This window comes from Bombina bombina, chromosome 2 (assembly GCF_027579735.1).
Source record: "Bombina bombina isolate aBomBom1 chromosome 2, aBomBom1.pri, whole genome shotgun sequence".
Taxonomy (NCBI): Eukaryota; Metazoa; Chordata; class Amphibia; order Anura; family Bombinatoridae; genus Bombina; species Bombina bombina.
In genome coordinates, this window is record NC_069500.1 from 322,923,699 (window position 1) to 322,949,962 (window position 26,264).

Sequence of the window (26,264 nt, forward strand, 5' to 3'; positions counted from 1 at the left end):
TGCTAGTGGCAGCACAGTACATGGTACAGTTCACAAACATCTTATATACCCATATATCAATATTTATTGTACCCCTGTATAACACTACAGAAGCTGGAGATGCATAACATATGAATGTGATAATTATTATTATAAATAATATACAGTATATAGAGATCTGACCATCACACCTATATGTTCTTGTAACCATTGACATTAGTATAGAGTTGCCCCCCCCCCCCTTTTGCGGACGTAAGAGCTGCCACTCTTCTGGGGAGGTATATTAAATGTGTATGTGGGAATTAGAACCCATTAAACCAAAAGAGCATTTGTAAAGTGAGGCACTGATGGTGGATGAAAAGGTCTGGCTCACAATCGGCATTCCAACTTATCCCAAAGTTTTTTAATGGAATTGAGGTCAGGGCTCTATGCGGGCCACTCAGGTTCCTCCACACCAAACACATCAAACTATATCTTCATGGACCTCAAGGGCACAGTGATTCTAGAACACCAAGGGACCTTCCCCCCAAATGTTGCCACACAGTTGGAAGCACCCAATTGTTTAGAATGTCTTTGTATCCTATAGCATTAAGATGAGCTTTCACTAAACTAAGGGGCTTAGCTAATTCCCTGAAAAATAGCCCCAGACCATTATCCCTCTTCCACTAAACTTTACAGAAGACACTTGGTAACATTCTCCTGGCATCCACCAGATCCAGATTCTTCTAGTCCAGTGGCAGTGTACTTTACACTACTCCAGCCAATGCTTGGCATTACACATGAAGCTCCAGACACACATTTTTATGTGCTATGCACTCGGTTATGTGTATAGATACATTGATTACAGATATTTGATATTGTATAAATTATTGTACCTTTATTATGTATGATTACAGTGCAATGTGATATTTGACATTATAAAAAATGACTATATTATTGCTATTTTTATGGTTATGCAGGTTTGCAAAGTTTAGATTGCAATGTATGGTGCAGTTTTTATTATACAACATTATATATGCCTGCTATGTATTCACTTTAACCATAAGTTTGTTGCTTATTGTCAATTAATCAATTAGGAATGTGTGTGCTCCTACACACCCATAATGGCTGTGTCCTTTCTAACCATTGGCTAGATTTAGCTTAAATAGGTTGTCAGTTGGAAGGTGTATTATGCCTGATGAAACGGCCCATGCTAGGGCTGAGAGACGCGTTGCATTATATGTAACCATTGCTTGTTGCTGTTTTTAATTTTGCTTTTAATAAACTAACTTGTTTTATACAAGCTCTGGTTCATCACCTTCTTGGAGCAGTTATAAATACTGCAACTGACTTCTATTCACACCGAGTGTGGCAGGATCCCCCTGCACCGATCGATCTATGCCTGGAGAGGGTTAGCTAGTACACCCCAAGTTACCAGCCTGCTTCTACCAGTACATAAGTCTACTTGGGCCAAATGTGAGTACCCACTTGGCTTTGCTTATTTGATTAATTGAATCTGACATACTGATACACACAGGAGGTGCCCCTCTATTCTCCTGTTTTCTCTATAAAATGTTGACTTATTCTTCTAAATGTATATGCAATAAAATATTATTATTTTTAAGTCCTGTGAGTTCCTTCCTGGAAGAAGACTTCACTGATTGCTGTTGGTGAAACGATTGCTGGAGTCATATAAGCTTTGTTAAAATTGGACACAAGGAGGGGTTCTTGTCCGGTACAGAAAGGTTTCAGATACAGTGTGGAGCTTCATGCGTCTGTAACAAGAGACTATCACACACATAGTATCCTTGTATGTTTGTACCTGTTACGCTTAGTGATCTAAAAGAACTTTGATTTTTAATTTTATTAAACTGTACATTTTCTTTCAGCATTTGTCATTGTCTGTATCCAGTCTGCCTGGGGTCTGCACAATAGAGCTAATTATCTTGAGCTGTTAAAACTATAACTAATGTGAGTATTCTGGGTCTGCCTTCCATCTGGGGAGTGAAGATTTACACAGTATTATGCTATGATGTGTTTCTTTCTCTTCCTTTTGAGGAACATCGTTTGAACTATTTGTATTTGTGGGATTGTTCCCATTAAATAATCTTATCACTTTGGATATATTCCTGCATATTGGTCTGTATTATTATCTCTATTTGTGTGTAGTTTTTATTGCACTTATGGATATTGAGGCCATAACCATAGTTACATTATGCCAGTAAAAATTAGGCCTCATCAACAATTTAAAAGAGTCAATCTTTGATCATTGGATACCTACTCTTCCCCTCTGAATTGTAGGGTGAGTAATAAAATATTTTGAAACCCAACAAACTTTACGTAAGAGGTTATCTGACTTTACACTATCCTAAGGATTCTCAGATGTCTATGTGATGTCATTTGTTGGGTGTAGCGTTTTAGAAGATTTAGTCTCTATTAACTAGCACCTATTGGAGTTTAGACATGTAAATCCCTTATATTACTGTCAATGCAGTGATTAGTTGTTTGAAATCATTTGCACCCCTGCAGTTCTTGGGGAAGCCTACCTTATGTTAGTTGGGCTAACACTGGATTAGATTATTTGTTTGCGGCTATCTACAGAATAAGACTTAGAATAAGTCTAGTGATAACTGTGCTCTTTTGTTAATGGCTTGAAGCTAAAACATGATGTGGCCGATCTGTAAAAACAAACATTGTGAACCCCTTCACTATAAACCTAATCACAGTCGAGCCCACATCACTATTAATTCTAAGGCTGGACATAGCCCTGATTTATCACTACCCTACCACAACCCTTTTATCCCTTATAGTACTCCTTTATACAACCCCATCACAAACCCTGATCATCTAAGTACTTACAGTATCAACACAATCCCAAATTCCCAAATTACACCCAGCATCTAAGTACTCCGAAAAAAAATCCACAACTGTGACCTAATCACAAAAGTGGGGGCGCTAAGTGAACAAGAAGCACGGAACACAATTATGATGTATAATTAATACAAAGAGTGTGCATATAATAAAACTTTTGGTTGAAATAAATCCTAGAAAGAGTATGTAAAAGGAATGTCCTTAAGGTGGTCTAGGTTATTGTCCAGTGTTGGCTGCCTCCTCCTCACTGGCTGGTCCAGGCGAAACTATAAGAGGTGAAGAAAAACAGAGGGGCGCCTCATGTGTAGTATCGTCATATGTAGATACAGAATATAGAAAAATGAAGCCAAATGGGTACTCACACACTTCAAGAGCACACTTATGTGCTGGTAGGGGCCGGCTTCAGATTTATAGGGGTGTGGCAGCTCACCCGTACAGTGGCGTTCTCAGTGCTGTAGTGCTGGGAATGTAATAGAAAACAAGCACTACATGTGCAGACTGTTAAAAGTACAACCAACGATATTTGCTTAATTATGTAGATGGGTACTCACATATTCCCAGAGCACACCAATGTGCTTGTAGATGCTGGCTGCAGAATTGGACAGGTGTAGCAGCTCACCCAAACAGACAGGTTCTTGAAGCAGATACTGTTATAAAACAGTCTACAAGGAGGTCCAAAAAATATATATTGCACAAAGTATCAGGCACAATCCTTGTGTACAGTTGGGGCAGTGGGTAGGTAGAAAAATCCACTCAGTGAATAAAAGTTCAATTATTTAATAAAAACAAGTTAAAAAACAACAACACACAGGTTTGTTGTACCAAGTGGAATAAAGGGGTTAACAATATGCCCCAATAGTTGCAACGCGTTTCTCGGTTAACCAACCATTTCATCAGGCATAAACTAACTTCCTCCTACCTCTGCCTTTTATACCTAACTGACAAACATTCTACTCCCATTCAAAAGGGTGTGTTTTCTAATTAATTAGTTGCACCTGTACAGTGAGACTTGCGTCTCTCGTTACAATGTCTTGCATATATAGTTATTCACTATTAGTTTTATGATGTGTGTTTAGGAGGCATTTGTAAAAAAGGAGAAAAAGGGTTAGGTTAAGCTCAGTCTTTATTTAACTATATATGCAAGACATTGTAATGAGAGACGCAAGTCTCACTGTACAGGTGCAACTAATTAATTAGAAAACACACCCTTTTGTAAAGTATGGTTTGTATCAGTATTTACTGCTCTACTATATTACAGAGTAAACAGGACATGCAAAACATTGATACTTACTTAAAATGAAAGACAATCCCTTTTTATCTCTCTCTCTCCTTCTTTCCCCCTTCACCTTGTCTTCCTTCCCCTCCCCTCCACCTCACCCCTTTGCTCTGTCCACACTACACGACAGAGCCACCGCGTCTGGTATTAGTAAATTCTCAATTCCGTGCTGTGAGAGAATTGAGCTCAAGGTCATCTTCTATTTATTAGACATACCCCGATGCGATCATAATAACCTTATCAAACGATATTGTTTTTGTTAATTTGTATAAATGTTTTCAAAACCAACCGCAAAATAACAAGCTCCAAGAGATATGGACTTTCTATCCTCATGAACTTTAAGAGACACTTGACATATATGTAAAATTTAATTTAATCAGTAAATGACGAACGAACATAGATGTAAAATTCCTCTTATGACTTCAATGTTAAAGTTGTCCTAATGTTGTTATGCATTAAACTTCAATAAAGATTGTTATATTAAAAAAAAAAAAATGATAGTCAATCCTAGCGTTTGTGAAATGCTAGGATTCACTATTAAAGGGACATAATACTCATATGCTAAATCACTTGAAACTGATGCAGTATAACTGTAAAAAGCTGACAGGAAAATATCACCTGAGCATCTCTATGTAAAAAAGGAAGATATTTTACCTCACAATTTCCTCAGCTCAGCAGAGTAAGTTCTGTGTAAAAAGTTATACTTCACCTGCTCCCAGCTGCAGGTAAAATAATTAAAAAATGAAGAAATGAACAGCAGCCAATCAGCATCAACAGTGCTGAGGTCATGAACTTTTTTACTGTGATCTCATGAGATTTGACTTAACTCTTATGAGATTTCATAGTAAACTGAATAGGGAAATAATATGAGAGTGCACGAGGCTCATCCCCTAAGCTGTCCCAGGACAGACATACTAATATGCTGCTTAGAAATCCTTTACAATGGGAGGTGGCTACTAAGAAACTTTTGAGGTAAAATATCTTTCTTTTTTACATAGAGATGTTCAGGAGATATTTTCTAGTCAGCTTTTTACAGCTATACTGCATCACTTTCAAGTGTTTAAACATTTGGGTATTATGGCCCCTTAAATCAAATAAAGGGGACTTTCATCCATGAAGTATAACATACTTCATGCAGAAAGCTCCTTTATTTGTTTCAAGTGATCGCCTTTCTAAGCTGCTAAGGAAGCCTACGACAGAACACTGTTTTGCTAAGAGGTGATGTTTTCACCACTTAGCCAATAGCCATGCGGTAAATCCAGCTTGGCACCCATGGGACCCGGATTTCCCGACGCTATTTGCTAAGAGGTGAAAACGTCACCTCCTAGCAAAATACATTTCTGCCGTGGACTGACTGAACAGCTAAGAATGGCGAGAACTTGAAACAAATAAAGCAGCTTTGTGCATGAAGTATATACTTCATGAATGAAAGTCCCCTTTATTTGTTTCAATAGTCAATCCTAGCGTTTCAAAAACACTAGGATTGACTTTCACTTTAAAGTCTCCAATTAAACTACCTCCATATCCTTTATCTTCTAATTAATTTAGCATTAAAGGAACATGAAACACAAAAAAGCTAGCTTAACACAATCACAAGAGGCATAAATGTGCAGCCACCAATCAGCAGCTAACGCCCGACTTTTAAGCAAAGGATACCAAGAGAACAAAGCAAATTAGATAAAAGATGTAAATTGGAAAGATGTTTAAAATCGTATGTTCTATTTGAATCATGAAAGAAAAAATGTGGGTTTTATGTCCCTTTAAGAATTAGGACTAGCCTACCATTTAATTTTTTCATCAAAAAAGAGTAAGGTTTAGATGAAAGTGAAATGTATCAATAGCATTTTTGTATCATTATATTCAGATGTATCAGTCAATTGTAAATATATATTTTTTAAGTTTTTATTTTCAGGCATAAAAAGTTCTTCAAATTCCAACACAAATTAAGCTGTTAACAAAAAGGATGTAGGAGGCTTTACGTGTTGTAACAATGTGTTTGGTGACACATTCTATCCTGGAATGTTATTCCATCCTGAATAGAAAAAAACTGATCTTCTACAAGGTGGTGTTAAAACAGGAACATTTCCCCTATCATTTACTGTTAATAACTTCATTTGTGTTGGAACATGCAGAGCTCTGACCTGAATTAGAACAAAGAGATTGAGCTCAAATACAAGAAGTACATGGGGTAGTTATTTTAATTTGTCTGAAAATTGCACATTCTTTAATAGTAAAATAGGATTTTTTTACTTTCTAATAATAATTGATCAGAGTTATAGATCTGTTCAAGGAAATGTATTAATGCTATTTATACATACAGGGCTAGATTACAAGTGGAGCTCATCGGGTTTACCACTGTTATTACGTGTTGAAAGGAAGCGTGATTGCTAGAGCTCAATCGTGATTTACACTAGAATGATTACCACTTCCTCAGAGCTCTGGTTAACTGTTTTACGAAAGAAAAAAGTGTCACAAAGCACATCAAAAATACATTACAATGCACACTTACACCCATAATAACACCATCTAATTAATTTTTTTTTTTTTTTTTAAATATTGCACACAAAAGTTATAAGGGCTCAAAGATGTGAGGTCTCAGGCGTTACAATAAAAAAAGGCAGACAACAGGCTTTAACATAGAGCCACATACATATACATGTGTAAAGATGTATATGTACAGTATATATAAATATATATATGTCTAAATACGTACGTATTTATGTGTGTATATATATATATATATACAGGTGGCCCTCGTTTTACAACGGTTCAATTTACACCGTTTCAGAATAACAACCTTTTTTTCCAGTCATGTGACTGCTATTGAAAAGCATTGAGAAGCAGTGCATTGATTAAAATAGCCAGTAGGTGGAGCTCTCCTCTTGTGTTGCAGCAAAGCCAAGCAAGCTGAAATTAATCAGTTTAACCAGACCTCCGCTATCGAGCCGATTTCAAAGGAACAAGATCTTCCTGTCTATAAATCAGTCCAGATTGGAATGCATAGAAAGAACTGTTTGCAGAAAAATGCAAGTGAAGTCTGTGTTGTGTGATTATTTTATTAGGTTTATAATGCCGTTTAGCAAATGTTTTTGTTCATTTAACTTAGTTTAATTATATATTCTGTGTTGTATGATTATTTTATCAGGTTTATAATGCTGTTTAGCATTTAAAGTCTTCATTTCAAAGATTTAAAAATAATGTATTAGGTGTTACTTATGACAATTTTGAGAGGGGCCTGGAACCTATCTCCCTCACTTCCCATTGACTTACATTATAAACTGGGTTTCAATTTACAACGGTTTCGATTTACAACCATTCTTTCTGGAACCTAACCCCGGTGTAAACTGAGGGCTACCTGTATATGTATTTACAGACATATATACACATATAAACACATAAATACATATGTACACATATAAGACACACACATATATATATGTATAAGTGCATTGGAGCCCTTTACAGTTAAGATGAAATCTTGAAATAACATATTTATGCAATATTCATACTTACTAAAGGTTTTAACTATTTATTTACTGTAAATATTTCACATTCCAATGTTTTGCACATAGCAGAAGTATTTATAAATATATATATATATATATATATATATATATATATATATATATATATATATATATATATATATATATGTACCAAACAAAATCAGATATATGTAGATATGCTTTTTTAAATAAAATATTCTGCTATGTGAAGAACATTGGAATGTAAAATATTCATAGTTTTTGGGTTATTGCACATGAGAATATGTTCTCCACTTTCAATACTCTTCTCCGCCCAGCTCCACCTCCTAATAACACTCAAAAACTAAATCATCTCTCAATATACTACCAGTCTCCCAACCCCTCAAAAGCTTGCAATCATCCAAAACCCACATAGGCATAAATTCAGCTCTTTCACCCGTTACTGAGGAAGAAGTTTCTGCACTTATACTGTCCTCTCACCTCACTACCTGTTCCCACGATCCCATTCCCTCACAGCTACTCCCCTCCCTCTTTTCTACCCTTACCACAAAACTCACACAGATTTTTAACCTCTCTCTCATCATCAGTATATTTCCCACATCTCTAAAAACATGCACTGGTCACACCTATCCTTAAAAAACCTTCTATCAATCCAACCTGCCCATCCAACTACCCCCCTATTTCCCTACTCCCCCTTGCCTCAAAGCTTCTTGAAAATCTAGTATATGCATGTCTATCCCCTTACCTTACATTAAACTTCCTCCTTGACCCACTGCAATCTGGATTTCACCCCCCAACACCCCACGAAGACAGCAATCATTAAGGTTACCAATGACCTACTTATAGCTAAATCAAAAGGCCACTTCTCCCTACTAATCCTCCTTGATCTGTCTGCAGTCTTTGATACTGTTGACCAGCCTCTTTTACTCCAAACCCTTCACTTCTTTGTCATCCACAGCACAGCCCTTTTAAAGGTTCTCTTCCTACCTGTCGTCTAACCATACTTTTAGTGTAGCCTTCTCTGGTTCATCCTTTTCCCCTTTACTACTTTCTGTCGGGGTACCACAAGGCTCTGTCCATAGTACACTTCTCTTCTAAATCTACATGTCATTATTAGGTTCCTTAATAGAGTCCCACAGGTTTCAATATCAATTTTATGCTGATGACACCCAAATCTACCTCTCTGCACCAGACCTATCTCCTTCCTTGCTAATGTGTGTCACTAACTGTCTTTCTCATATCTATTCCTGGATGTTCTCTTACTACCTTAAACTATACCTTGCATGCAATGCCTATGTTTATAGCGCTGTAGAATCTTTTGGTGACCTACAAATAACTGATAATAATATGTGATTGAGTTTATACACTTTTTTTCTCCATTGACTTCTATGGGGAATAAATACATGTGCATATGATATTCTATGTTCTTCTTTTTGCACTTATTGGGTTAGCACACACGTGAAAACAGTTTATTTTCAACTGATAATACGAGCGCAACCTGATACTCACAAAAAGCTTACTTTTAGCGCAGTTAACGCTCGAGCAGGAGCATTAATTAGGGCTCCACTTATAGGGGTCTATTTTTCAAAGCGTCAACCGAAAATACGCTTGAATTCCACGTTGTATTTGTCGTGAGATTGATCCACCATAGTTATCAAAGTGTCAAGATCGGCAAATGTTGAAATTTGTGAAGTAAAATATGATACTGTGAAAGATAAACATTGATGCTGACATTAGGACACACAGTGTAATACTTTAAACAAGGATTTTAAAATTCGAATTGATGTTTGATTCAATATAATCCTAAACTGAAATCTTAAAGAGATAGCCCACCTAACATTAAACTGTCATAATTAATATACAGCAGAAATTAAAATCACCTCTTTACTGTCATGCTATTTTTAGTGTATTTCTTCCTTCTCTTGAATTTCTTTTTTAGTAAGAAATGTCATCTTATATGCCAGCCCATTTTATAACACCTGTGAAGGGGTGGTTTTTAAAATTAGATTGCAATCAGGAGGGGTTACACGGGTACAGAGAGAAAACTGGCCCAGCTCTTAAAATATCCATTGATTGCAAATAAATACATATGATACTCTGATTAAATGTTATATTTGCAATTATTCCTGCTCAGAATAATAATACATTTTTACAATATATACATATAGTGGTATAAATAAACACAGAGATATGAAAGACACCATTGTTTAGAAAAAAAAGAAATTTAGGGACATGTAAATATGTTTGCAACAGATTTCTGACATAACACACACACACATATATACAGTGGGGCAAAAAAGTTTAGTCAGCCACCAATTGTGCAAGTTCTCCCACTTAAGAAAATGAGAGGGCCTGTAATTTTCATCATAGGTATACCTCAACTATGAGAGACAAAATGTGGAAACAAATCCAGACAATCACATTGTCTGATTTGGAAATAATTTATTTGTAAATTATGGTGGAAAATAAGTATTTGGTCAATATCAAAAGTTCATCTCAATACTTTGTTATATATCCTTTGTTGGCAATGACAGAGGTCAAACGTTTTCTGTAAGTCTTCACAAGGTTGTCACACACTGTTGCTGGTATGTTGGCCCATTCCTGCATGCAGATCTCCTCTAGAGCAGTGATGTTTTGGGGCTGTTGCTGGGCAACACAGACTTTCAACTCCCTCCAAAGGTTTTCTATGGGGTTAAGATCTGGAGACTGGTTAGGCCACTTCAGGACCTTGAAATGCTTCTTACGAAGCCACTCCTTCGTTGCCCGGGTGGTGTGTTTGGGATCATTATCATGCTGAAAGACCCAGCCACGTTTCATCTTCAATGCCCTTGCTGATGGAAGGAGGTTTGCACTCAAAATCTCACGATACATGGCCCCATTCATTCATTTCATGTACACGGATCAGTCGTCCTGTTCCCTTTGTAGAGAAACAGCCCCAAAGCATGATGTTGCCACCCCCATGCTTCACAGTATGTATGGTGTTCTTTGGTTGCAACTCAGCATTCTCTCTCCTCCAAACATGACGAGTTGTGTTTCTACCACACAGTTCTACTTTGGTTTCATCCGACCATATGGCATTCTCCCAATCTGCTTCTGGATCATCCACATGCTCTCTAGCATACTTGAGACGGGCCCGGACATGTACTGGCTTAAGCAGGGGCACACATCTGGCACTGCAGGATCTGAGTCCCTGGCGGCGTAGTGTGTTACTGATGGTAGCCTTTGTTACGTTGGTCCCAGCTCTCTGCAGGTCATTCACTAGGTCCCCCCGTGTGGTTCTGGGATGTTTGCTCACCGTTCTTGTGACCATTTTAACCCCACGGGGTGAGATCTTGCGTGGAGCCCCAGATCGAGGGAGATTATCAGTGGTCTTGCATGTCTTCCATTTTCTAATTATTGCTCCCACTGTTGATTTCTTCACACCAAGCTGCTTGCCTATTGCAGATTCAGTCTTCCCAGCCTGGTGCAGGTCTACAATTTTGTTTCTGGTGTCCTTCGACAGCTCTTTGGTCTTCACCATAGTGGAGTTTGGAGTGTAACTGTTTGAGGTTGTGGACAGGTGTCTATTATACTGATAACAAGTTCAAACAGGTGCCATTAATACAGGTAATGAGTGGAGGACAGAGGAGCCTCTTAAAGAAGAAGACACAGGTCTGTGAGAGCCAGAATTCTTGCTTTTTTGTAGGTTACCAAATACTTATTTTCCACCATAATATGAAAATAAATTCTTTCCAAATCAGACAATGTGATTGTCTGGATTTGTTTCCATATTTTGTCTCTCATAGTGGAGGTATACCTATGATGAAAATTACAGGCCTCTCTCATCTTCTTAAGTGGGAGAACTTGCACAATTGGTGGCTGACTAAATACTTTTTTGCCCCACTCTATATATATATATATATATATATATATTTACATACATAGAAGTATGTGCAAAGATATATGTACAAATTCTAGCATTAATAATCATTTATAAAATAAATATGAGATAAAAGCATATCATGACTTCTAGAAATACAAATACACATTAATATATGTGAAAGTATCATATAACAGATTTTTTTGTATAACAAATAAATATAAAAATAACTTTCTATGAGATATTGTTTGTTGAGGTATAAATGTAGCTATTTCTTGGACATTAACAGTTGAAAAATAAAAGATTAGCTTTAGGAAAATGTGCTTATATATAGACAGTAATGAAATGGCATAAATAAAGTTGTGAAAAACCCGAATAACCGCAACATCGATGACTGTTAGTTAACACCAGTCCGATACTCTTCGCACCGTATATGACGCGCTTGTTTTTGATGTTTTTTTTTATAAATAAGGGTATTGTATTCAGATCCGCGTCAGCGATGTCTAGCGAGCGTATTGACGCTGGCGATAGCACTGATATTGACGCTTTGATAAATAGACCCCATAATCTGGCCAACAGTTGATTTTTTCTGACATACCTCAAGAATTGTGGATAATGTTTACTGGAGTGATTAAATAACTTTTAAAGGAATGACCTGTTTTATTTTTGTGCAATGAAATAAATGTTATTTCTTGAGCTTGAATATAATAATGTAAAAAAATTAACATGAATTAGAACAGGGACCTTATTTTATTCATAAAATAAATGAGGGAAAATAAAAAAAAGAATTTGAGGATAAATTTGGGTTTTGTTAAAAGTAATTGTTACTGTGCTATAATGGCAAGTAACTGGCAAAAGTTCAAGATATATGAAGTTGCTGCAGAAACCCCTATCAAATGAGCTCTCCCTCACTACTACCCCCAAAAGGGTATTGCTTTCTGTTGATTCCTCTTGTTTAAATAGCTTTCCTTCAGGTCCTACTTCACTATAGGGGGTGGACTTAACAGACAGTTATTTCAACTGACAAAATAAATGTAAAGGGGGTATTTGTAAACAATGTAATACTTGAGCAGGTAAAATGGATCACATGGGTACACATTCCTTTTTGAATGATTAAGTTGGGCTCCAGTCTAAATACACTGTGAAGAGCCAAATGAAGTTTGCACAGGAATTCTTAGGACTGGAAGGAGGATCAGTATCAGGTTACTGTAAACTGATTTTTTTTTTAAATCATAGAATAATTTAGTGAGGGGAACAATGATTAACCCTTTGAGTGCTAAGCACTTTCCCACCTGGGTGCTAAGCTTTTTTATTTTATTTAAAAAAAAAAAAAAAAATTCAGACCCCCTATACTTGCACTGTTGGAAAGGTTGGGTGATTACCTTTCCATTGGGGGGGTCTTGGGGGTCTGTAGCTGCTTAGATGCCTGAGATACAGGCTTCTAAGCAGCATGCACCCTGCTCCTATACTTAACATTGTTAAGTATATATAAAGTTGCGAGGTGACATCATCACGTTATTGCGCGTGACGTCACCACGCAAAACGGGAAGCCCCAGTAATGCCTGTCACTCTACAGACACGTTTACCGAGGTAGGAGCGGGTGGGAGCCCCCAGAACTTCCTCAAGGTGGGAGAGTGCTAGTGACGGCTCTGAGCCGTCATTAGTACCAGAGTGGGAAACTCTGTGACGGCTCAGAGCCGTCTTTAGCACTCAAAGGGTTAAAGGAAAGCTAAAGACAAAATTAAACTTTTATGATTAAAGGGACATAATACTCATATGCTAAATCACTTGAAACTGATGCAGTATAACTGTAAAAAGCTGACAGGAAAATATAACCTGAGCATCTCTATGTAAAAAATAAGATATTTTACCTCACAATCTCCTCAGCTCAGCAGAGTAAGTTCTGTGTAAAAAGTTATAATTCAGCTGCTGCCCAGCTGCAGGTAAAAAAAAATAATAATGAAGAAATGAACAGCAGCCAATCAGCATCAGCAGTGCTGAGGTCATGAACTCTTTTACTGTGATCTCATGAGATTTGACTTAACTCTCATGAGATTTCATAGTAATCTTCCTTAAACTGAATAGGGAAATAATATGAGTATGCACAAATGCTCGCTCCTTTCGCTGTTCCGGGACAGACATACTAATTTGCTGCTTAGAAGTTCTTTACAATGGCATGTGACTACTGAGGAACTTTTGAGGTAAAATATCTTTCTTTTTTACATAGAGATGTTCAGGTGATAATTTTCTAGTCAGCTTTGTACAGCTATACTGCATCACTTTCAAGTGTTTAAACATTTGGGTATCATGGCCCTTTAAGATTGAGCATGCAATTTAAACAAAACTTTGCAATTTACTTCCATTATATAAATGTGCACAATCTTGTTTTATCAACACTATCTGAGGCACCATCTCCTACTGAGCATGTGCGAGAGTGCACAGCAAATAAGTATATGCGTTTTGTGACTGACAACTGTCACATGATACAGGGGGAGGGAAAAGGGAATTAACTTTAACATTTAACAGAAAAAGAAATCTTCTACTCATTTGTAATGAATTAAGTTTTATTGCATTGTCTTTTTATTGTGTATGTGTGAATTGTACTGTATTTAATGGCCTTTTAACATTATTCTTGCAATGGGGGACTCACTCAGTGAGGGAATATGTAAGAAAGAAATATAGTCATGTATTACGTTTCTTCTTCTTATGTTTATTTGTAATGTATCAACGGATTCTGCAGCATTTTACACAAAGTAATAACAAGATAAGATAACTTGATATCAATAACTGTTTGTTTGGGGGCAATGATCAGGGAGACCAGAGGACAGAGTCCGGGAAGGCGTACAACTAAACAATTGCTGAATATGGCCACAGGAGTGGCATTCAGCTTTTTCCAGTACCTGTTTTATTAGTGTAAAAAACATATACATATCAAGTGAATTATGCTGGTCAGATCAGGATAGGAGATCCCAAATCGAGGTGCGCTAGTGTGGAGAGATAATCGCTCAGAAATCCTTCGTGCATCAGGCTGCACTCCCAAGTAACATCATCCAGACAGGACTCCTAGGTAGAGAGAGAAAAGCGGAGAGGCGCCAAGGCATAGAGCAGTAACGTCAGACCATACGAGGACCGACCCACCCCCAGGTAGATGGAATACACACAAGCGGAGCGACACAGCGTGTCAGTATACACAAGCCGGAACTATTCAGAGTCGCCCGGCAGACACACAGAGGCTAGATGACGTGCAGGACCTCGTCCAATCACAGTAATGGTTTCTCCCAATCTCTCCCAGCGACGGTCTAGTAGTAGAGCTGATGGAATGGGACAATATCCAAATCACAAACAGCGTCACTCCTGAATCCATCACCTGGGGGTGGGTCGGTCCTTGTATGGTCTGATGTTACTGCTCTATGACTTGGCGCCTCTCCACTTTTGTCTCAAGTGAATTATAGCAAGATACACCTTTATCTTCACGTGACACCCTAATGCTATACATATCAAGCGAATAATAGCGACATACACCTTCATATTCCCATGACACCCAATTCTATACATATCAAGTGAATTATAGTGACATACACCTTTATATTCACGTGACACCCTAATGCTATACATATCAAGTGAATTATAGTGACATACACCGTCATATTCCCATGACACCCTAATGCTATACATATCAAGTGAATTATAGCGAGATACACCTTCATATTCCCATGACACCCTAATGCTATACATATCAAGTGAATTATAGCGACATACGCCTTCATATTCACATAACACCCTAATGCTATACATATCAAGTGAATTATAGCGAGATACACCTTTATATTCACATGACACCCTAATGCTATACATATCAAGTGAATTATAGCGACATACACCTTTATATTCCCCTGACACCCTAATGCTATACATATCAAGTGAATTATAGCGACATACGCCTTCATATTTACATGACACCCTAATGCTATACATATCAAGTGAATTATAGCGAGATACACCTTTATATTCACATGACACCCTAATGCTATACATATCAAGTGAATTATAGCGAGATACACCTTTATATTCACATGACACCCTAATGCTATACATATCAAGTGAATTATAGCGAGATACACCTTCATATTCACATGACACCCTAATGCTATACATATCAAGTGAATTATAGTGACATACACCTTTATATTCACATGACTCCCTAATGCTATACATATCAAGTGAATTATAGTGACATACACCTTCATATTCACATGACACCCTAATGCTATACATATCAAGTGAATTATAGTGAGATACACCTTTATATTCACGGGACACCCTAATGCTATACATATCAAGTGAATTATAGCCAGAAACACTTTTATATTCACATGACACCCTAATGCTATACATATCAAGTGAATTATAGCCAGATACACCTTCATATTCACATGACACCCTAATGCTATACATATCAAGTGAATTATAGCCAGATACACCTTTATATTCACATGACACCCTAATGCTATACATATCAAGTGAATTATAGTGAGATACACCTTTATATTCACATGACACCCTAATGCTATACATATCAAGTGAATTATAGCCAGATACACCTTTATATTCACATGACACCCTAATGCTATACATATCAAGTGAATTATAGTGAGATACACCTTTATATTCACATGACACCCTAATGCTATACATATCAAGTGAATTATAGCCAGATACACCTTCATATTCCCATGACACCCTAATGCTATACATATCAAGTGAATTATAGCCAGATACACCTTCATATTCACATGACACCCTAATGCTATACATATTTTAAGTGAATTATAGCGACATACACCTTTATATTCACATGACACCCTAATGCTATACATATCAAGTGAATTATAGCGACATACACCCTAATGCTATACATATCAAGTGAATTATAGCCAGATACACCTTTATATTCACATAACACCCTAATGCTATACATATCAAGTGAATTATAGCGAGATACACCTTTATATTCACATGACACCCTAATGCTATACATATCAAGTGAATTATAGCAACATACACCTTCATATTCACATGACACCCTAATGCTATACATATCAAGTGAATTATAGCGAGATACACCTTTATATTCACGTGACACCCTAATGCTATACATATAAAGTAAATTATAGCGACGTACACCTTTATATTCACGTGACACCCTAATGCTATACATATAAAGTGAATTATAGTGACATACACCGTCATATTCACATGACACCCTAATGCTATACATATAAAGTAAATTATAACGACATACACCTTTATATTCACATGACACCCTAATGCTATACATATCAAGTGAATTATAGCGAGATACACCTTTATATTCACATGACACCCTAATGCTATACATATCAAGTGAATTATAGTGAGATACACCTTTATATTCACATGACACCCTAATGCTATACATATCAAGTGAATTATAGCGAGATACACCCTAATGCTATACATATCAAGTGAATTATAGCGAGATACACCTTTATATTCACATGACACCCTAATGCTATACATATCAAGTGAATTATAGCGAGATACACCTTTATATTCACATGACACCCTAATGCTACACATATCAAGTGAATTATAGCGAGATACACCTTTATATTCACATGACACCCTAATGCTATACATATCAAGTGAATTATAGCGAGATACGCCTTCATATTCACATGACACCCTAATGCTATACATATCAAGTGAATTATAGCCAGATACACTTTTATATTCACATGACACCCTAATGCTATACATATCAAGTGAATTATAGCGAGATACACCTTTATATTCACATGACACCCTAATGCTATACATATCAAGTGAATTATAGCGAGATACACCTTTATATTCACATGACACCCTAATGCTATACATATCAAGTGAATTATAGCGAGATACACCTTTATATTCATATGACACCCTAATGCTATACATATAAAGTAAATTATAACGACATACACCTTTATATTCACATGACACCCTAATGCTATACATATCAAGTGAATTATAGTGACATACACCTTTATATTCATATGACTCCCTAATGCTATACATATCAAGTGAATTATAGTGACATACACCTTTATATTCACGTGACACCCTAATGCTATACATATCAAGTGAATTATAGCGAGATACGCCTTTATATTCACATGACACCCTAATGCTATACATATCAAGTGAATTATAGCGAGATACACCTTTATATTCACATGACACCCTAATGCTATACATATCAAGTGAATTATAGCGAGATACACCTTTATATTCACATGACACCCTAATGCTATACATATCAAGTGAATTATAGCGACATACACCTTCATATTCACATGACACCCTAATGCTATACATATCAAGTGAATTATAGCGAGATACACCTTTATATTCACGTGACACCCTAATGCTATACATATAAAGTAAATTATAGCGACATACACCTTTATATTCACGTGACACCCTAATGCTATACATATAAAGTGAATTATAGTGACATACACCGTCATATTCACATGACACCTTAATGCTATACATATCAAGTGAATTATAGCGAGATACACCTTTATATTCACATGACACCCTAATGCTATACATATCAAGTGAATTATAGCGAGATACACCTTTATATTCACATGACACCCTAATGCTATACATATCAAGTGAATTATAGCGAGATACACCTTTATATTCACATGACACCCTAATGCTATACATATCAAGTGAATTATAGCGAGATACGCCTTCATATTCACATGACACCCTAATGCTATACATATAAAGTAAATTATAGCGAGATACACCTTTATATTCACATGACACCCTAATGCTATACATATCAAGTGAATTATAGCCAGATACACTTTTATATTCACATGACACCCTAATGCTATACATATCAAGTGAATTATAGTGACATACACCGTCATATTCATATGACACCCTAATGCTACACATATCAAGTGAATTATAGTAAGATACACCTTTATATTCACGTGACACCCTAATGCTATACATATCAAGTGAATTATAGCGAGATACACCTTTATATTCATATGACACCCTAATGCTATACATATCAAGTGAATTATAGCGAGATACACCTTTATATTCATATGACACCCTAATGCTATACATATCAAGTGAATTATAGCGAGATACACCTTTATATTCACATGACACCCTAATGCTATACATATCAAGTGAATTATAGCGAGATACACCTTTATATTCACATGACACCCTAATGCTATACATATCAAGTGAATTATAGCGACATACACCCTAATGCTATACATATCAAGTGAATTATAGCCAGATACACCTTTATATTCACATGACACCCTAATGCTATACATATCAAGTGAATTATAGCGAGATACACCTTTATATTCACATGACACCCTAATGCTATACATATCAAGTGAATTATAGCGACATACACCTTCATATTCACATGACACCCTAATGCTATACATATCAAGTGAATTATAGCGAGATACACCTTTATATTCACGTGACACCCTAATGCTATACATATCAAGTGAATTATAGCCAGATACACTTTTATATTCACATGACACCCTAATGCTATACATATCAAGTGAATTATAGCGAGATACACCTTTATATTCATATGACACCCTAATGCTATACATATCAAGTGAATTATAGCGAGATACACCTTTATATTCATATGACACCCTAATGCTATACATATCAAGTGAATTATAGCGAGATACACCTTTATATTCACATGACACCCTAATGCTATACATATCAAGTGAATTATAGCGAGATACACCTTTATATTCACATGACACCCTAATGCTATACATATCAAGTGAATTATAGCGACATACACCCTAATGCTATACATATCAAGTGAATTATAGCCAGATACACCTTTATATTCACATGACACCCTAATGCTATACATATCAAGTGAATTATAGCGAGATACACCTTTATATTCACATGACACCCTAATGCTATACATATCAAGTGAATTATAGCGACATACACCTTTATATTCACATGACACCCTAATGCTATACATATCAAGTGAATTATAGCGAGATACACCTTTATATTCACGTGACACCCTAATGCTATACATATAAAGTAAATTATAGCGACATACACCTTTATATTCACGTGACACCCTAATGCTATACATATAAAGTGAATTATAGTGACATACACCGTCATATTCACATGACACCCTAATGCTATACATATAAAGTAAATTATAACGACATACACCTTTATATTCACATGACACCCTAATGCTATACATATCAAGTGAATTATAGCGAGATACACCTTTATATTCACATGACACCCTAATGCTATACATATCAAGTGAATTATAGCGAGATACACCTTTATATTCATATGACACCCTAATGCTATACATATCAAGTGAATTATAGCGAGATACACCCTAATGCTATACATATCAAGTGAATTATAGCGAGATACACCTTTATATTCACATGACACCCTAATGCTATACATATCAAGTGAATTATAGCGAGATACACCTTTATATTCACATGACACCCTAATGCTATGCATATCAAGTGAATTATAGCGAGATACACCTTTATATTCACATGACACCCTAATGCTATACATATCAAGTGAATTATAGCGAGATACGCCTTCATATTCACATGACACCCTAATGCTATACATATCAAGTGAATTATAGCCGAGATACACTTTTATATTCACATGACACCCTAATGCTATACATATCAAGTGAATTATAGCGAGATACACCTTTATATTCACATGACACCCTAATGCTATACATATCAAGTGAATTATAGCGAGATACACCTTTATATTCACATGACACCCTAATGCTATACATATCAAGTGAATTATAGCGAGATACACCTTTATATTCACATGACACCCTAATGCTATACATATCAAGTGAATTATAGCGAGATACACCTTTATATTCACATGACACCCTAATGCTATACATATCAAGTGAATTATAGCGAGATACACCTTTATATTCATATGACACCCTAATGCTATACATATAAAGTAAATTATAACGACATACACCTTTATATTCACATGACACCCTAATGCTATACATATCAAGTGAATTATAGTGACATACACCTTTATATTCATATGACTCCCTAATGCTATACATATCAAGTGAATTATAGTGACATACACCTTTATATTCACGTGACACCCTAATGCTATACATATCAAGTGAATTATAGCGAGATACACCTTTATATTCACATGACACCCTAATGCTATACATATCAAGTGAATTATAGCGAGATACACCTTTATATTCACATGACACCCTAATGCTATACATATCAAGTGAATTATAGCGAGATACACCTTTATATTCACATGACACCCTAATGCTATACATATCAAGTGAATTATAGCGACATACACCTTCATATTCACATGACACCCTAATGCTATACATATCAAGTGAATTATAGCGAGATACACCTTTATATTCACGTGACACCCTAATGCTATACATATAAAGTAAATTATAGCGACATACACCTTTATATTCACGTGACACCCTAATGCTATACATATAAAGTGAATTATAGTGACATACACCGTCATATTCACATGACACCCTAATGCTATACATATCAAGTGAATTATAGCGAGATACACCTTTATATTCATATGACACCCTAATGCTATACATATCAAGTGAATTATAGCGAGATACACCTTTATATTCACATGACACCCTAATGCTATACATATCAAGTGAATTATAGCGAGATACACCTTTATATTCACATGACACCCTAATGCTATACATATCAAGTGAATTATAGCGAGATAACGCCTTCATATTCACATGACACCCTAATGCTATACATATAAAGTAAATTATAGCGAGATACACCTTTATATTCACATGACACCCTAATGCTATACATATCAAGTGAATTATAGCCAGATACACTTTTATATTCACATGACACCCTAATGCTATACATATCAAGTGAATTATAGCGGACATACACCTTCATATTCACATGACACCCTAATGCTATACATATCAAGTGAATTATAGCGAGATACACCTTTATATTCACGTGACACCCTAATGCTATACATATCAAGTGAATTATAGCGAGATACACCTTTATATTCACATGACACCCTAATGCTATACATATCAAGTGAATTATAGCGAGATACACCTTTATATTCATATGACACCCTAATGCTATACATATCAAGTGAATTATAGCGAGATACACCTTTATATTCACATGACACCCTAATGCTATACATATCAAGTGAATTATAGCGAGATACACCTTTATATTCACATGACACCCTAATGCTATACATATCAAGTGAATTATAGCGAGCTACACCTTTATATTCACGTGACACCCTAATGCTATACATATCAAGTGAATTATAGCGACATACACCGTCATATTCACATGACACCCTAATGCTATACATATCAAGTGAATTATAGTGACATACACCTTTATATTCACATGACACCCTAGTGCTATACATATCAAGTGAATTATAGCGAGATACACCTTTATATTCACATGACACCCTAATGCTATACATATCAAGTGAATTATAGCGACATACGCCTTCATATTTACATGACACCCTAATGCTATACATATCAAGTGAATTATAGCGAGATACACCTTCATATTCACATGACACCCTAATGCTATACATATCAAGTGAATTATAGCGAGATACACCTTTATATTCATATGACACCCTAATGCTATACATATAAAGTAAATTATAGCGACATACACCTTTATATTCACATGACTCCCTAATGCTATACATATAAAGTAAATTATAGCGAGATACACCTTTATATTCACATGACACCCTAATGCTATACATATCAAGTGAATTATAGCGACATACACCTTTATATTCACGTGACACCCTAATGCTATACATATAAAGTAAATTATAGCGACATACACCTTTATATTCACAGTGACACCCTAATGCTATACATATAAAGTGAATTATAGTGACATACACCGTCATATTCACATGACACCTTAATGCTATACATATAAAGTGAATTATAGCGACATACACCTTTATATTCATATGACACCCTAATGCTATACATATCAAGTGAATTATAGTGAGATACACCTTTATATTCATATGACACCCTAATGCTATACATATAAAGTAAATTATAACGACATACACCTTTATATTCACATGACACCCTAATGCTATACATATCAAGTGAATTATAGTGAGATACACCTTTATATTCATATGACACCCTAATGCTATACATATCAAGTGAATTATAGCGAGATACACCTTTATATTCACATGACACCCTAATGCTATACATATCAAGTGAATTATAGCGAGATACACCTTTATATTCATATGACACCCTAATGCTATACATATCAAGTGAATTATAGCGAGATACACCTTTATATTCATATGACACCCTAATGCTATACATATCAAGTAAATTATAGCGAGATACACCTTTATATTCATATGACACCCTAATGCTATACATATCAAGTGAATTATAGTGAGATACACCTTTATATTCACATGACACCCTAATGCTATACATATCAAGTGAATTATAGCGAGATACACCTTTATATTCATATGACACCCTAATGCTATACATATCAAGTGAATTATAGCGAGATACGCCTTCATATTCACATGACACCCTAATGCTATACATATAAAGTAAATTATAACGACATACACCTTTATATTCACATGACACCCTAATGCTATACATATCAAGTGAATTATAGCGAGATACACCTTTATATTCATATGACACCCTAATGCTATACATATCAAGTGAATTATAGCGAGATACACCTTTATATTCATATGACACCCTAATGCTATACATATCAAGTGAATTATAGCGAGGTACACCTTTATATTCATATGACACCCTAATGCTATACATATCAAGTGAATTATAGTGACATACACCTTTATATTCACATGACACCCTAATGCTATACATATCAAGTGAATTATAGCGACATACACCTTCATATTCACATGACACCCTAATGCTATACATATCAAGTGAATTATAGCGAGATACACCTTTATATTCACGTGACACCCTAATGCTATACATATAAAGTAAATTATAGCGACATACACCTTTATATTCACGTGACACCCTAATGCTATACATATAAAGTGAATTATAGTGACATACACCGTCATATTCACATGACACCCTAATGCTATACATATAAAGTAAATTATAACGACATACACCTTTATATTCACATGACACCCTAATGCTATACATATCAAGTGAATTATAGCGAGATACACCTTTATATTCACATGACACCCTAATGCTATACATATCAAGTGAATTATAGTGAGATACACCTTTATATTCACATGACACCCTAATGCTATACATATCAAGTGAATTATAGCGAGATACACCCTAATGCTATACATATCAAGTGAATTATAGCGAGATACACCTTTATATTCACATGACACCCTAATGCTATACATATCAAGTGAATTATAGCGAGATACACCTTTATATTCACATGACACCCTAATGCTACACATATCAAGTGAATTATAGCGAGATACACCTTTATATTCACATGACACCCTAATGCTATACATATCAAGTGAATTATAGCGAGATACGCCTTCATATTCACATGACACCCTAATGCTATACATATCAAGTGAATTATAGCCAGATACACTTTTATATTCACATGACACCCTAATGCTATACATATCAAGTGAATTATAGCGAGATACACCTTTATATTCACATGACACCCTAATGCTATACATATCAAGTGAATTATAGCGAGATACACCTTTATATTCACATGACACCCTAATGCTATACATATCAAGTGAATTATAGCGAGATACACCTTTATATTCACATGACACCCTAATGCTATACATATCAAGTGAATTATAGCGAGATACGCCTTCATATTCACATGACACCCTAATGCTATACATATCAAGTGAATTATAGCAGATACACTTTTATATTCACATGACACCCTAATGCTATACATATCAAGTGAATTATAGCGAGATACACCTTTATATTCACATGACACCCTAATGCTATACATATCAAGTGAATTATAGCGAGATACACTTTTATATTCACATGACACCCTAATGCTATACATATCAAGTGAATTATAGCGAGATACACCTTTATATTCATATGACACCCTAATGCTATACATATAAAGTAAATTATAACGACATACACCTTTATATTCACATGACACCCTAATGCTATACATATCAAGTGAATTATAGTGACATACACCTTTATATTCATATGACTCCCTAATGCTATACATATCAAGTGAATTATAGTGACATACACCTTTATATTCACGTGACACCCTAATGCTATACATATCAAGTGTATTATAGCGAGATACGCCTTTATATTCACATGACACCCTAATGCTATACATATCAAGTGAATTATAGCGAGATACACCTTTATATTCACATGACACCCTAATGCTATACATATCAAGTGAATTATAGCGAGATACACCTTTATATTCACATGACACCCTAATGCTATACATATCAAGTGAATTATAGCGACATACACCTTCATATTCACATGACACCCTAATGCTATACATATCAAGTGAATTATAGCGAGATACACCTTTATATTCACGTGACACACCCTAATGCTATACATATAAAGTAAATTATAGCGACATACACCTTTATATTCACGTGACACCCTAATGCTATACATATAAAGTGAATTATAGTGACATACACCGTCATATTCACATGACACCTTAATGCTATACATATCAAGTGAATTATAGCGAGATACACCTTTATATTCACATGACACCCTAATGCTATACATATCAAGTGAATTATAGCGAGATACACCTTTATATTCACATGACACCCTAATGCTATACATATCAAGTGAATTATAGCGAGATACACCTTTGTATTCACATGACACCCTAATGCTATACATATCAAGTGAATTATAGCGAGATACGCCTTCATATTCACATGACACCCTAATGCTATACATATAAAGTAAATTATAGCGAGATACACCTTTATATTCACATGACACCCTAATGCTATACATATCAAGTGAATTATAGCCAGATACACTTTTATATTCACATGACACCCTAATGCTATACATATCAAGTGAATTATAGTGACATACACCGTCATATTCATATGACACCCTAATGCTACACATATCAAGTGAATTATAGTGAGATACACCTTTATATTCACGTGACACCCTAATGCTATACATATCAAGTGAATTATAGCCAGATACACTTTTATATTCACATGACACCCTAATGCTATACATATCAAGTGAATTATAGCGAGATACACCTTTATATTCATATGACACCCTAATGCTATACATATCAAGTGAATTATAGCGAGATACACCTTTATATTCATATGACACCCTAATGCTATACATATCAAGTGAATTATAGCGAGATACACCTTTATATTCACATGACACCCTAATGCTATACATATCAAGTGAATTATAGCGAGATACACCTTTATATTCACATGACACCCTAATGCTATACATATCAAGTGAATTATAGCGACATACACCCTAATGCTATACATATCAAGTGAATTATAGCCAGATACACCTTTATATTCACATGACACC